Here is an 18,349-nt window from a genome sequence, read left to right on the forward strand (position 1 = left end):
GAACCGTTATATATAAATAAATATGTATATATATATGTATATATATATATATATATATATATATATTATAACTTGAGAATATTAATAAAGTATTAAACGTATAATACTTTACATGATCGTATTTGTTTCAATATGTTTATCGATGGAATTAGAAGATAATATCAAATTGATGATTTATCAGATACATTATGATATGATTACGGGTCTATGTTATGAGGTCCACTGTGATTTAAGAAATCTATTCTTTTTAACAACATTCGGAAAATGGTAAAGTGATTTATAAGTAAGAACGTGAAGTGTAAATAACTTAGATGTTGGATATCGACAAGTTAAGTAACTCGACATTTTTCATTAAGATGATTTCATACGTTTATTTAACCTTTGAACTTTATTCCATGCTTCACCAACAAACTGTAATTTAAAAACTTGAAACCTATTATGAATATATATGATTCTACTTTTTTAAAACATTTTATGATATAACGATTTCCATTATTTTAACCTTTAAACAAAATGATTCTTAAAAATATATTTGGTTTTGGAAAACAAAATTATTATATTTATTTGATTTAGTTTCAAACGTACAAAAACGTTTTCAGTTTAAAAAGAACTTTATTATTAAAACGTATATAACTTTTATAAATATCTAGAATCACTTTTGACAACTCATTACTTAACCAGTATGATAAAGATAACGATATTTATATTTTATTTTATTAAATATATATAACGATTTAAATTAATATTATATATATTTATACGCGTATTATACGTACATAGTTTTATACTTTTACTATAATTAAACTTTACCTTTACTTTATTTTTACTTTACTTTAACTTTAATAATTCACTTTAATAATTCATACTTTAATAATTCACTTTAATAATTCATACTTTAATAATTCACTTTAATAATTCATACTTTAATAATTCACTTTAATAATTCATACTTTAATAATTCACTTTAATAATTCATACTTTAATAATTCACTTTAATAATTCATACTTTAATAATTCACTTTAATAATTCAAAAATCTATTATAAATAGAATTCAATAGGTTTCATTATTTCATATAAACTTGAAAATATTTTTCTCTAAACTCTCTCAATCGATTTACATATATATATTTACTCCGTATTATTTCAAGATATTATTAGTATACATAAAATATTACGTTAGAGTGCTGTCCGAGTGATTTCGAAATTGTTTTTCGAGTGGGATTGGATTAAGGAAATTATGGGTTATAGCTATGGAGGTGATTGGTATGGTTCATGGGTATGCTCGTGAGGTCAATATAGTGTTTATCATCTCCGTTGTGTCTACGTACCTTTCCTGCAATATTGAATCTCAATATTGATACGTGAGTACTCATAATTTAACTTTTACATACTAATAGTGTATCCCTGACTAGTGCTCGAGTATATAGGATTATGCATGTTTGTACTTTTGATATTGCCTTTAGTTAGGTTATGTTGAATCCTGAATTAGTTATATATGCGACTGAGATAAGGTATAAGATATGCATGTCGTTGGAAAGCTAGCGAAAAATTAAGAACTTTTCATTTAGATATCGAATGATTTCGATGAACGGATTTGAAGTTATAGTCCATCGAATTTTTGTATTATTATTAAAAATGATTATTATTATCGTCGTTATTATCGTCGTTCTAGTTTTATCTTATTATTATTATTATTATTATTATCTTTATCAATAAAAGGATTTATCATTAAAAATTGTTATTTTTTATTATTACTATCGTTATTATCGTTAAAGTTATAATTAGTATTATTATTATTATCCAATTATTATTATTATTATTATTATTATTATTATTATTATTATTATTATTATTATTATTATTATTATTATTATTATTATTATTGGTATTATTATTATTATTACCATTATTAATATATATATCATTATTTAAAAATGGTTATTGTTATTGTTATTATTATTATTATTACTATATTATCATTAAGATAATTATTAGTATTATCGTTAATAATGTTATAGTAACTATCATTATTAATATTAGTGTAATTAAAACAAATATTTGTAACACCTAATTATTTTGATTACTATTATTATCATTATTACGAACACGATATAAAAGACGATTAAAAGCTATTAAACGAAACGATTAGGAAATAATGGGTAAGAGTATCATGATGAAATTAAAATATTATAAGATATTGATTTAGATAAAATTATCGTTCTTATTATTTTTATCATTACTATTATTATTAAAATTATCGTTAGTATTAAAACTATCATTTTAACAAAAATTATCATTTTAATAGAAATGTCATTGTTACTATAAAATATCATTATTATTATTATTTTAAATAGAATTATTATTTTAAAGATAATATTAAAAATTATCGTAAATATTAAAGTTATCATAATTAGAATTATCGTTTTATCATAATATCATCTTAGTAATTATAAATATTGATATTTTTATAATAATAATTATTATTACAAAATAATACAACTTTTACTTACTATCATTATAGATATTATTTTATCAAATAAATATTTGATACAAACATATTTTACTACGTGTAATAACTTACTTTAATAATACGTATCATATTATCTTTATAATATTAAATGAACCCTATAAATTTTATTACTTAATATATATAAAAGTATATTTTATTATATAAATATAATATAAAATTTTATTTATTAATAAATAAATTATATTATTTACTCTAATAAATATTTTAAAAATATTTAAAAATATAAAACGACGATATTTAAACTATATATTAATCATGTATAAATTTTTGGAAATTATTTTGAGTCAAATTTACTTTTGTTGACTTTTGCATATTAGTCTCGAGTATTAGGATTGTGGTACACTATGACTTGACCTAATTTGTTAGATAAATATTGACCAACACATAAATATATATAATTAATTTAGGTTCGTGAATCCGAGGCCAACCTTGCACTTGTTCAATGACGTTATATGTATTTTTACTACGAAATACAGTATGGTGAGTTTCATTTGCCTTTTTACCCTTTATATTTTTGGGACTGAGAATACATGCGCTTTTATAAATGTTTGACGAAATAGACACAAGTAATTGAAACTACATTCTATGGTTGAATTATCGAAATCGAATATGCCCCTTTTTATTAAAGTCTGGTAATCTAAGAATTAGGGAACAGACACCCTAATTGACGCGAATCCTAAAGATAGATCTATTGGGCCTAACGAACCCCATCCAAAGTACCGGATGCTTTAGTACTTCGAAATTATATCTTGTCCGAAGGAGGATCCCGGAATGATAGGGGATATTCTTATATGTATCTAGTTAATGTCGGTTACCAGGTGTTCACCATATGAATGATTATTTTTTGTCTCTATGCATGGGACGTATATTTATGAGAACTGGAAATGAAATTCTTGTGGTCTATTAAAATGATGGAAATAAATGATTATGATAAACTAATGAACTCACCAACCTTTTGGTTGACACTTTAAAGCATGTTTATTCTCAGGTGTTAAAGAAATCTTCCGCTGTGCATTTGCTCATTTTAAAGATATTACTTGGAGTCTTTCATAGCATATTTCGAAGAACGTTGCATTCGAGTCATTGAGTTCATCAAAGATTATTATTAAATCAATTTATAGTTGGATAGTGGATATTATGAAATGGTATGCATGCCTGTCAATTTTTGATGTAAAGAAAGATTGTCTTTTAAAAACGAATGCAATGTTTGTAAAATGTATCATATAGATGTCAAATACCTCGCAATGTAATCAACTATTGTGAATCGTTTATAATGTATATGAACGGGTCCTTTCAGTTGGTATCAGAGCGGTGGTCTTAGCGAACCAGGTCTGCATTAGTGTGTCTAACTGATAAGTCGTTAGGATGCATTAGTGAGTCTGGACTTCGACCGTGTCTGCATGTCAAAAGTTTTGCTTATCATTTCTAGTCGGAAATCATCTGCTTATCATCCATAGGAAATTACCTGCTTATCATTATTAGTCTAGACACGTCTTGCTACATTAATTGCATGAGTAGTGTATAGACAAATTTCATATCTTAGCGTATCTACTAAATCATATCTTATCGTATCTGTTACTTTAAACTTTACCTGAGATACCCCGCAAATTCCACCGTAATCTATGAAATCTTTTGATCTCTATATATAGATATCCTATGTAAATAGAATACCACCCGATAGCCGAAAAATTATTTTTATATCGAAAATCCTTTATCCAATTGTACGAAATGGAATTTGTCATCAGTTCAAATCACTCGGATTCCGAAATGGAATCTCACTCAAGCTCCGAAAGCAGTGTGACCGGAATGGATCAACCAATCAGTCATCACCTATTCTGGATGAATTGGGGATGGGTTCGTAGCCTCCTCAATCATTGGAAACAAGAAGAAGGCGATCCTTTCCATCCACCACATTGCCCTCTTGGCGAAGAACCTGAAGCACTTACCGGCGAACCTGTTCGAGACACCATTTTCTCTCTCATTTCCAGGGTATCTCGTCACGATTATATACTACATCAAATTCTAGATTTTATTTATCCGCTCGTTTCGACCGACAATCATCCTGGAATAATAGAAGAAGTCAACGAACTTCGCGCTCGGGTAGTGGCTTTGGAGAATATGGTGCAGAGATTACAAACACCAGCAGCAGCACCAGCAGCATAACCAGTACCACCATCATCAACACCAACAGTACCATTACCACCTCCAACCACAACCGCGTTGTAAACCTCAACTTCACAATCTGTTCCACGAGCATCAACGTCATACGCACCATAGATACCAAGGAGTACCAACAACAATAACCGACGAAGTATTAATTCATAACTTCATTGGAGAAACATTCCGCGGCGATTATATAATCTCTAAAGTCTTAGAGATTATCTAATTTAGCCCTAACCATAAATCAGTTAAGCGAACCAAAATGATAGAAGGAAGAGTAGAAATCCTGACAAAAATGGTGTGTGATTAACAAGTTAAACTTGTTTTACCAACAGCATCAACAGTACCGTCAACGTCACCAGCATCGTCAGTACAGTCAACATCAGAATCAACAACACCTATAACATCACAAACTCCGTCAGTTCAAGAATCACTGTGAACATCATTACGAATCAATAACGTGTATATTGTATCAACAAGTTATGAAGAATTAACTCATTCCCTCTGAAGAAATTATATATATATATATATATATATATATATATATATATATATATATATATATATATATATATATATATATATATATATATATATATATATATATATATATATATATATATATATATATATATATATATATATATATTTTTTTTGAAATAAAAAAATAAATCTTTCCTTGCTAAGCTATTGTGTGTGAATCTTAACTACTCAGTTAATTCATATTACAAATATGCAATAATGTACGTCCCTCACCCGCGACTTAACCATCGTTAACTACAATCTCTGTCTCAATTCAACAAATTCTAATTCCTAATAAATCAAGTATATATTTGATTTTACACTTCATCATTGATGTAACCGAAACTTTTCAGATAACATCATTCGTACTTTGCGAAGTTCACAAGAATTTAACGAAAACCAACATCACATCTCAACAAATAACGAAGTATTGATTCATAATTTCAATATTATTGAAGAAATACTTATGTAACCTCTAAACCTTCAAGGAATTATTCAATTCTAGTTCCAACCGTAAATCGAATGAGTTTAATTTAGTATTAACTCATTAAAATCTATGTTACATCTGAGGAGAATATATACATATATATTTTCATAAAGACTGTAATAAAATTCTTATGTACAAAATATTAATTGTGAAAATTTTTTAACGGGTATGTAATACCCGAGAGATATATATAAATTCACAATTAATATGTTACATTCTTCGAATCAGATTAAGCAAATTATCAATTATACTTCCTACTTTCACAATAATATACATTCTTTCATAGAAATCAAAACAACCATACTCATTCAAACCCAATTACGTATTCTGATTTTAAAATCTCAGAATTCAATTCGAGATATAACCGGTACCATTACTTTTAGATTCCTACATCTTTCAAATCTATACTTTGACTTCAAAAGTGTGTTAGAACATCAAATGTATACAAACGATTACAATCTATGTTCAAACCCTTCGAAAATCTCTGAAGACACTTCAAATAATGAGCAATCGAGATGATGATCCAACCACATATTATCCACAGTTATGTACTTAAAAAGCTCTCGAAATCAAAGTCATAATTCAACACATATCTGTGTCAGATCTTTTGGCATTTATTAGCAAAAATAACCTTGCAATTCCTTTTCAAAGTAGCAAATTATATCACAGCTCCAGCAAGACAACTTCGATTTTTTCATTCGGAGTAGCCTTATCATAATTTTGATATATGTGATTACCCTTTTGTTACCGGAGAACCTTTCATATTCCACCACATTAGCAATAAACTTACCAATAACTTCACTGATCTTGGGCATTCCGAAGAATCTTTATATTTATCGAAACTTCATCATTTACTCATCTGCCTCTTGTAATTAGAATTGTCATACGAATCATTGGGAGTTAGCAATCAGTATTTTGAAATCTCACAGCATGTTGACGCCAACAGTTATACATAACGTCTATTTCCAAGGCTTGCGTACTTCGAATGTGAAGTTTCTGAAAAACACTCTGAACCGCGAACTAGTTCTCGAAATGCTGATGAAGCAACAAAAACTGTAAACGACCTTAGCAGTAAAAAGTTTGATGATAAAGATTAGTGTATTAACAAAGCTCAGAAATAGAGAAGTTTTGGAACTAAAAAACGGATTGAGCAAAGTATGAAGGAGGCTGTGGACAAATCACAAAGACTGAACCTGCCTTCAAAGAATCCAAATGATTCAGTGTCTGCTGAAGTCATTAATGAATACCTTGCTCCTGACACTAAACCTTTACAGACAATATTCTTCATCATCCTCTGATATTAGAAATTCTAAGATATCATCGTATCTTTCATTATAAATATCCTCCATATTTCTGAAGATATTTCCATAACTATTCTTATCTGGAATCATTTATCTCTTTGCGCTATCTGTATTACATCAAAAAGGAAACTGTTTAGTTCCTATACTCTGTAAACCTTTGAGTTTAAAATATGAATGTTTTTGAAGTAGTGTTGGAAACTGAAGCATGAGTTAGTATAATATAATGACACTTGATCAACGTGATTATATTACAGTAATTCATGCTGAGTTTCTAAATGGAACGTGATGATTCACAGATCATAACATCATCATGTGCCATGTTATACAACTCTTGTATTCTATTTAACATCTAAAATATCAAGAAAATATTTCTTGATGATTCGGCCTTTTCCAAGGTATTCTAGTAATTTGACAAGTCAAGATCGTGCCATCACAATTTCCTTCCTAGAACATTAACAATGTTCATTCCGAAAATCATATTTGTGAATTCTGGACCATTACAAGCGGTGCTTAATCGCAAGAAGAAGAAACGAAAGGACAAAACTCCGAAATAGAAATTGGGGTATAAATTGCAGCAAATAAAAGAGAGCATTAACTGTGGATGACAATGATTATAGAAGATAGAAACAGAGACTTTGAAATATAAGGGAAGATATAAAGCCCAACGACAAACCAAAAATTATAAACCATATATATCGATGCATATAGCAATATAAAGACACGGGAGAACTAGAAACACTATAAACCCAAGAGTATAGTAGAAGTAAATAGATTCTTCCGGCGGTAGATGAAAAAGAAGAATGACCGTTATGAAAGTTATAAGTATATCGAGAATCAGAACTGGATGGAGCATATTGATGAATACTTTAAAATATGAGTTGAGGGGGAAAGAATAGAAGGTGATGAAACATGACTAGGAACTTAGAAATCAACAGATTTAACTCACACAATGATGGAATAAGTGAATCAAACCCTCTAGTGAATAGGTTAAGCTTTTTGTGATTAATTTAATCATACCACAACTAAATCAAGTGTGATTAGATCAACACCTAGAGCTATTATTCACCACCTGGGTGATTTGGGTTGAGAGAGAATCGGAGGAGCTCACCAGATCTGAGTGTGTGTAACAAATGAGAGGCTTAACCTAAAAATGAAGAACATAAGACTTTATATACCCCTGATGTTGACTCACCCGTACGATTCATCCATCACACATACGAGTTGGCTTCATCAGTCGTACGGGTGATCACTCACTCGTGTCTTCTCATTTAGGTTGTAATTGTGACTTAGCTCAGCATCAAACGTGCGTATGAGCCTGTCAGCCGTACGAGTGAGGCTTCACTCGGACATCTGACTAAGTCTAACATAGTCAAACATCCACATCTCGTTCCTGCAGTTGCTGTAACCACATACAAACACGGATAGGATAATAACGAATGATCATGGTGGCCTGTAAACTGTTGTACCTGCAATGGACGTGGGTAGATGTCTAGGGACTTGCATAAAATGCATCAACAGAAGGTGTGAGTTGTAAGAAAAGGAAGGAGGTGAATTTATAAGAAAATCTCCGACAGAACAATTAAAATGGACGATCACATTTAAAGCGGATCCTAATTCCTTTTGTTACCGGAGAATCAAATCTTATTACAAAGATTTTCTTCAAATCCCTTGAAATATGGAAATCAATCATATCTACGTCAAATGATAAGATGAATCTACATTTACTCATTTCACTCTTATATGTTAGCTTCATTCGTACTCTTCATATAAATGGATTGTTTATCCAAATTATTCGCTGATGATAAAACTCTAATTTTCAGCCTGTATGCATCATGAAAACATACTTATTATCATTCACGACCTTTCCACTCAAATTTCGGGACGAAATTTCTTTAACGGGTAGGTACTGTGACAACCCGAAAATTTCCAATCAAATTTAAACTTTATCTTTATATTATTCCGACATGATAAGCAAAGTTTGTTAAGTTAAATCTCAAGAATTTTAAATTGTGTTCATACATTTATTATAACCTCGACCAAATTCAGACGATTCACGAACCGTTATATATAAATAAATATGTATATATATATGTATATATATATATATATGTATATATATATATATATATATATATATATATATATATATATATATATATATATATATATATATATTATAACTTGAGAATATTAATAAAGTATTAAACGTATAATACTTTACATGATCGTATTTGTTTCAATATGTTTATCGATGGAATTAGAAGATAATATCAAATTGTTGATTTATCATATACATTATGATATGATTACGGGTCTATGTTATGAGGTCCACTGTGATTTAAGAAATCTATTCTTTTTGACAACATTCGAAAAATGGTAAAGTGATTTATAAGTAAGAACGTGAAGTGTAAATAACTTAGATGTTGGATATCGACAAGTTAAGTAACTCGACATTTTTCATTAAGATGATTTCATACGTTTATTTAACCTTTGAACTTTATTCCATGCTTCACCAACAAACTGTAATTTAAAAACTTGAAACCTATTATGAATATATATGATTCTACTTTTTTAAAACATTTTATGATATAACGATTTCCATTATTTTAACCTTTAAACAAAATGATTCTTAAAAATATATTTGGTTTTGGAAAACAAAATTATTATATTTATTTGATTTAGTTTCAAACGTACAAAAATGTTTTCAGTTTAAAAAGAACTTTATTATTAAAATGTATATAACTTTTATAAATATCTAGAACCACTTTTGACAACTCATTACTTAACCAGTATGATAAAGATAACGATATTTATATTTTATTTTATTAAATATATATAACAATTTAAATTAATATTATATATATTTATACGCGTATTATACGTACATAGTTTTATACTTTTACTATACTTAAACTTTACCTTTACTTTATTTTTACTTTACTTTAACTTTAATAATTCACTTTAATAATTCATACTTTAATAATTCACTTTAATAATTCATACTTTAATAATTCACTTTAATAATTCACTTTAATAATTCATACTTTAATAATTCACTTTAATAATTCATACTTTAATAATTCACTTTAATAATTCAAAAATCTATTATAAATAGAATTCAATAGGTTTCATTATTTCATAGAAACTTGAAAATATTTTTCTCTAAACTCTCTCAATCGATTTACATATATATATTTACTCCGTATTATTTCAAGATATTATTAGTATACATAAAATATTACGTCAGAGTGTTGTCCGAGTGATTTTGAAATTGTTTTTCGAGTGGGATTGGATTAAGGAAATTATGGGTTATAGCTATAGAGGTGATTGGTATGGTTCATGGGTATGCTCGTGAGGTCAATATAGTGTTTATCATCTCCGTTGCGTCTACGTACCTTTCCTGCAATATTGAATCTCAATATTGATACGTGAGTACTCATAATTTAACTTTTACATACTAATAGTGTATCCCTGACTAGTGCTCGAGTATATAGGATTATGCATGTTTGTACTTTTGATATTGCCTTTAGTTAGGTTATGTTGAATCCTGAATTAGTTATATATGCGACTGAGATAAGGTATAAGATATGCATGTCGTTGGAAAGCTAGCGAAAAATTAAGAACTTTTCATTTAGATATCGAATGATTTCGATGAACGGATTTGAAGTTATATGAAATGTCCCGTTCTTATTGATTAAAAACGTTCCATATTAATTGATTTCGTTGCGAGGTTTTGACCTCTATATGAGACGTTTTTCAAAGACTGCATTCATTTTTAAAACAAACCATAACCTTTATTTCATAAATAAAGGTTTAAAAAGCTTTACGTAGATTATCAAATAATGATAATCTAAAATATCCTGTTTACACTCGACCATTACATAATGGTTTACAATACAAATATGTTACATCGAAATCAGTTTCTTGAATGCAGTTTTTACACAATATCATACAAACATGGACTCCAAATCTTGTCCTTATTTTAGTATGCAACAGCGGAAGCTCTTAATATTCACCTGAGAATAAACATGCTTTAAACGTCAACAAAAATGTTGGTGAGTTATAGGTTTAACCTATATATATCAAATCGTAACAATAGACCACAAGATTTCATATTTCAATACACATCCCATACATAGAGATAAAAATCATTCATATGGTGAACACCTGGTAACCGACATTAACAAGATGCATATATAAGAATATCCCCATCATTCCGGGACACCCTTCGGATATGATATAAATTTCGAAGTACTAAAGCATCCGGTACTTTGGATGGGGTTTGTTAAGCCCAATAGATCTATCTTTAGGATTCGCGTCAATTAGGGTGTCTGTTCCCAAATTCTTAGATTACCAGACTTAATAAAAAGGGGCATATTCGATTTCGATAATTCAACCATAGAATGTAGTTTCACGTACTTGTGTCTATTTTGTAAATCATTTATAAAACCTGCATGTATTCTCATCCCAAAAATATTAGATTTTAAAAGTGGGACTATAACTCACTTTCACAGATTTTTACTTCGTCGGGAAGTAAGACTTGGCCACTGGTTGATTCACGAACCTATAACAATATATACATATATATCAAAGTATGTTCAAAATATATTTACAACACTTTTAATATATTTTGATGTTTTAAGTTTATTAAGTCAGCTGTCCTCGTTAGTAACCTACAACTAGTTGTCCACAGTTAGATGTACAGAAATAAATCGATAAATATTATCTTGAATCAATCCACGACCCAGTGTATACGTATCTCAGTATTGATCACAACTCAAACTATATATATTTTGGAATCAACCTCAACCCTGTATAGCTAACTCCAACATTCACATATAGAGTGTCTATGGTTGTTCCGAAATATATATAGATGTGTCGACATGATAGGTCGAAACATTGTATACGTGTCTATGGTATCTCAAGATTACATAATATACAATACAAGTTGATTAAGTTATGGTTGGAATAGATTTGTTACCAATTTTCACGTAGCTAAAATGAGAAAAATTATCCAATCTTGTTTTACCCATAACTTCTTCATTTTAAATCCGTTTTGAGTGAATCAAATTGCTATGGTTTCATATTGAACTCTATTTTATGAATATAAACAGAAAAGTATAGGTTTATAGTCGGAAAAATAAGTTACAAGTCGTTTTTGTAAAGGTAGTCATTTCAGTCGAAAGAACGACGTCTAGATGACCATTTTAGAAAACATACTTCCACTTTGAGTTTAATCATAATTTTTGGATATAGTTTCATGTTCATAATAAAAATCATTTTCTCAGAATAACAACTTTAAAATCAAAGTTTATCATAGTTTTTAATTAACTAACCCAAAACAGCCCGCGGTGTTACTACGACGGCGTAAATCCGGTTTTACGGTGTTTTTCGTGTTTCCAGGTTTTAAATCATTAAGTTAGCATATCATATAGATATAGAACATGTGTTTAGTTGATTTTAAAAGTCAAGTTAGAAGGATTAACTTTTGTTTGCGAACAAGTTTAGAATTAACTAAACTATGTTCTAGTGATTACAAGTTTAAACCTTCGAATAAGATAGCTTTATATGTATGAATCTAATGATGTTATGAACATCATTACTACCTTAAGTTCCTTGGATAAACCTACTGGAAAAGAGAAAAATGGATCTAGCTTCAATGGATCCTTGGATGGCTCGAAGTTCTTGAAGCAGAATCATGACACGAAAACAAGTTCAAGTAAGATCATCACTTGAAATAAGATTGTTATAGTTATAGAAATTGAACCAAAGTTTGAATATGATTATTACCTTGTATTAGAATGATAACCTACTGTAAGAAACAAAGATTTCTTGAGGTTGGATGATCACCTTACAAGATTGGAAGTGAGCTAGCAAACTTGAAAGTATTCTTGATTTTATGAAACTAGAACTTTTGGAATTTATGAAGAACACTTAGAACTTGAAGATAGAACTTGAGAGAGATCAATTAGATGAAGAAAATTGAAGAATGAAAGTGTTTGTAGGTGTTTTTGGTCGTTGGTGTATGGATTAGATATAAAGGATATGTAATTTTGTTTTCATGTAAATAAGTCATGAATGATTACTCATATTTTTGTAATTTTATGAGATATTTCATGCTAGTTGCCAAATGATGGTTCCCACATGTGTTAGGTAACTCACATGGGCTGCTAAGAGCTGATCATTGAAGTGTATATACCAATAGTACATACATCTAAAAGCTGTGTATTGTACGAGTACGAATACGGGTGCATACGAGTAGAATTGTTGATGAAACTGAACGAGGATGTAATTGTAAGCATTTTTGTTAAGTAGAAGTATTTTGATAAGTGTATTGAAGTCTTTCAAAAGTGTATAAATACATATTAAAACACTACATGTATATACATTTTAACTGAGTCGTTAAGTCATCGTTAGTCGTTACATGTAAGTGTTGTTTTGAAACCTTTAGGTTAACGATCTTGTTAAATGTTGTTAACCCAATGTTTATAATATCAAATGAGATTTTAAATTATTATATTATCATGATATTATCATGTATGAATATCTCTTAATATGATATATATACATTAAATGTCTTTACAACGATAATCGTTACATATATGTCTCGTTTAAAAATCATTAAGTTAGTAGTCTTGTTTTTACATATGTAGTTCATTGTTAATATACTTAATGATATGTTTACTTATCATAGTATCATGTTAACTATATATATATCCATATATATGTCATCATATAGTGTTTACAAGTTTTAACGTTCGTGAATCACCGGTCAACTTGGGCGGTCAATTGTCTATATGAAACATATTTCAATTAATCAAGTCTTAACAAGTTTGATTGCTTAACATGTTGGAAACATTTAATCATGTAAATATCAATCTCAATTAATATATATAAACATGGAAAAGTTCGGGTCACTACAGTACCTACCCGTTAAATAAATTTCGTCCCGAAATTTTAAGCTGTTGAAGGTGTTGACGAATCTTCTGGAAATAGATGCGGGTATTTCTTCTTCATCTGATCTTCATGCTCCCAGGTGAACTCGGGTCCTCTACGAGCATTCCATCGAACCTTAACAATTGGTATCTTGTTTTGCTTAAGTCTTTTAACCTCACGATCCATTATTTCAACGGGTTCTTCGATGAATTGGAGTTTTTCGTTGATTTGGATTTCATCTAACGGAATAGTGAGATCTTCTTTAGCAAAACATTTTTTCAAATTCGAGACGTGGAAAGTGTTATGTACAGCCGCGAGTTGTTGAGGTAACTCAAGTCGGTAAGCTACTGGTCCGACACGATCAATAATCTTGAATGGTCCAATATACCTTGGATTTAATTTCCCTCGTTTACCAAATCGAACAACGCCTTTCCAAGGTGCAACTTTAAGCATGACCATCTCTCCAATTTCAAATTCTATATCTTTTCTTTTAATGTCAGCGTAGCTCTTTTGTCGACTTTGGGCGGTTTTCAACCGTTGTTGAATTTGGATGATCTTCTCGGTAGTTTCTTGTATAATCTCCGGACCCGTAATCTGTCTATCCCCCACTTCACTCCAACAAATCGGAGACCTGCACTTTCTACCATAAAGTGCTTCAAACGGCGCCATCTCAATGCTTGAATGGTAGCTGTTGTTGTAGGAAAATTCTGCTAATGGTAGATGTCGATCCCAACTGTTTCCGAAATCAATAACACATGCTCGTAGCATGTCTTCAAGCGTTTGTATCGTCCTTTCGCTCTGCCCATCAGTTTGTGGATGATAGGCAGTACTCATGTCTAGACGAGTTCCTAATGCTTGCTGTAATGTCTGCCAGAATCTTGAAATAAATCTGCCATCCCTATCAGAGATAATAGAGATTGGTATTCCATGTCTGGAGACGACTTCCTTCAAATACAGTCGTGCTAACTTCTCCATCTTGTCATCTTCTCTTATTGGTAGGAAGTGTGCTGATTTGGTGAGACGATCAACTATTACCCAAATAGTATCAAAACCACTTGCAGTCCTTGGCAATTTAGTGACGAAATCCATGGTAATGTTTTCCCATTTCCATTCCGGGATTTCGGGTTGTTGAAGTAGACCTGATGGTTTCTGATGCTCAGCTTTGACCTTAGAACACGTCAAACATTCTCCTACGTATTTAGCAACATCGGCTTTCATACCCGGCCACCAAAAATGTTTCTTGAGATCCTTGTACATCTTCCCCGTTCCAGGATGTATTGAGTATCTGGTTTTATGAGCTTCTCTAAGTACCATTTCTCTCATATCTCCAAATTTTGGTACCCAAATCCTTTCAGCCCTATACCGGGTTCCGTCTTCCTGAATATTAAGATGCTTCTCCGATCCTTTGGGTATTTCATCCTTTAAATTTCCCTCTTTTAAAACTCCTTGTTGCGCCTCCTTTATTTGGGTAGTAATGTTATTATGAATCATTATATTCATAGATTTTACTCGAATGGGTTCTCTGTCCTTCCTGCTCAAGGCATCGGCTACCACATTTGCCTTCCCCGGGTGGTAACGAATCTCAAAGTCGTAATCATTCAATAATTCAATCCACCTACGCTGCCTCATATTCAGTTGTTTCTGATTAAATATGTGTTGAAGACTTTTGTGGTCGGTATATATAATACTTTTGACCCCATATAAGTAGTGCCTCCAAGTCTTTAATGCAAAAACAACCGCGCCTAATTCCAAATCATGCGTCGTATAATTTTGTTCGTGAATCTTCAATTGTCTAGACGCATAAGCAATCACCTTCATTCGTTGCATTAATACACAACCGAGACCTTGCTTTGATGCATCACAATAAATCACAAAATCATCATTCCCTTCAGGCAATGACAATATAGGTGCCGTAGTTAGCTTTTTCTTCAATAACTGAAACGCTTTCTCTTGTTCATCATTCCATTCAAATTTCTTCCCTTTATGCGTTAATGCAGTCAAGGGTTTTGCTATTCTGGAAAAGTCTTGGATGAACCTTCTGTAGTAACCAGCTAGTCCTAAAAACTGGCGTATGTGTTTCGGAGTTTTCGGGGTTTCCCACTTTTCAACAGTTTCTATCTTTGCCGGATCCACCTTAATACCTTCTTTGTTCACTATGTGACCGAGAAATTGAACTTCTTCCAACCAAAATGCACACTTTGAAAACTTAGCGTACAATTCTTCCTTCCTCAATACTTCTAACACCTTTCTCAAATGTTCACCGTGTTCTTGGTCATTCTTTGAGTAAATAAGTATGTCATCAATGAAAACAATGACAAACTTGTCAAGGTATGGTCCACACACTCGGTTCATAAGGTCCATGAACACAGCTGGTGCATTAGTTAAACCAAACGGCATGACCATAAACTCGTAATGACCGTAACGTGTTCTGAAAGCAGTCTTTGGAATATCATCTTCTTTCACCCGCATTTGATGATACCCGGAACGTAAGTCAATCTTTGAATAAACAGACGAGCCTTGTAGTTGATCAAATAAGTCATCGATTCTTGGTAGTGGGTAGCGGTTCTTGATGGTAAGTTTGTTCAACTCTCGGTAGTCGATACACAACCTGAATGTACCATCTTTCTTCTTGACAAACAAAACAGGAGCTCCCCACGGTGATGTGCTTGGTCGAATGAAACCACGCTCTAAAAGTTCTTGTAATTGGCTTTGTAGTTCTTTCATCTCGCTGGGTGCGAGTCTGTAAGGAGCACGAGCTATTGGTGCAGCTCCTGGTACAAGATCTATTTGAAATTCAACGGATCGATGTGGGGGTAATCCCGGTAATTCTTTCGGAAATACATCAGGAAATTCTTTTGCGACGGGAACATCATTGATGCTCTTTTCTTCAGTTTGTACTTTCTCGACGTGTGCTAGAACAGCATAGCAACCTTTTCTTATTAGTTTTTGTGCCTTCAAATTACTAATAAGATGTAGCTTCGTGTTGCCCTTTTCTCCGTACACCATTAAGGGTTTTCCTTTTTCTCGTATAATGCGAATTGCATTTTTGTAACAAACGATCTCTGCTTTCACTTCTTTCAACCAGTCCATACCGATTATCACATCAAAACTCCCTAACTCTACTGGTATCAAGTCAATCTTAAATGTTTCGCTAACCAGTTTAATTTCTCGATTCCGACATATATTATCTGCTGAAATTAATTTACCATTTGCTAATTCGAGTAAAAATTTACTATCCAAAGGCGTCAATGGACAACTTAATTTAGCACAAAAATCTCTACTCATATAGCTTCTATCCGCACCCGAATCAAATAAAACGTAAGCAGATTTATTGTCAATAAGAAACGTACCCGTAACAAGCTCCGGGTCTTCCTGTGCCTCTGCCGCATTAATATTGAAAACTCTTCCGCGGCCTTGTCCATTCGTGTTCTCCTGGTTCGGGCAATTTCTAATAATGTGGCCCGGTTTTCCACATTTATAACAAACTACATTGGCATAACTTGCTCCGACACTACTTGCTCCGCCATTACTCGTTCCGACACCATTTATTCCTTTCGTTCTATTAACCCCTGGTCCGTAGACCTCACACTTCGCCGCGCTATGACCATTTCTTTTACACTTGTTGCAAAATTTGGTGCAGAACCCCGAGTGATTCTTTTCACACCTTTGGCATAGCTGCTTCTGATTGTTGTTATTGTTGCGGTTATTATTGTTGTTGGGATGATTGTTGTAGTTGCTGTTGTTGTTGTTGTTGTTGTTGTTGTTGTTGGGCCGTTTGTTGTAGTTGCGATTGATGTTGCGATTGTTGGGATAATTGTTGCGATTATTGTTGTAATTGCTGTTGTTGTTGTATTGGTGATTCTTATCACCGTTTTCCTCCCACTTTCTTTTGACTTGCTTCACATTGGCCTCTTCAGCAGTCTGTTCTTTAATTCTTTCTTCAATTTGGTTCACGAGTTTGTGAGCCATTCTACATGCCTGTTGTATGGAGGCGGGCTCGTGTGAACTTATATCTTCTTGGATTCTTTCCGGTAATCCTTTCACAAACGCGTCGATCTTCTCTTCCTCATCTTCGAATGCTCCCGGACACAATAGGCACAATTCTGTGAATCGTCTTTCGTACGTGGTAATATCAAATCCTTGGGTTCGTAACCCTCTAAGTTCTGTCTTGAGCTTATTGACCTCGGTTCTGGGACGGTACTTCTCGTTCATCAAGTGCTTGAATGCTGACCACGGTAGTGCGTACGCATCGTCTTGTCCCACTTGTTCTAGATAGGTATTCCACCATGTTAACGCAGAACCTGTGAAGGTATGCGTAGCGTACTTTACTTTGTCCTCTTCAGTACACTTACTTATGGCAAACACCGATTCGACCTTCTCGGTCCACCGTTTCAATCCGATCGGTCCTTCGG

The sequence above is a fragment of the Rutidosis leptorrhynchoides genome, chromosome 7 (genome assembly GCF_046630445.1).
Source record: "Rutidosis leptorrhynchoides isolate AG116_Rl617_1_P2 chromosome 7, CSIRO_AGI_Rlap_v1, whole genome shotgun sequence".
NCBI lineage: Eukaryota > Viridiplantae > Streptophyta > Magnoliopsida > Asterales > Asteraceae > Rutidosis > Rutidosis leptorrhynchoides.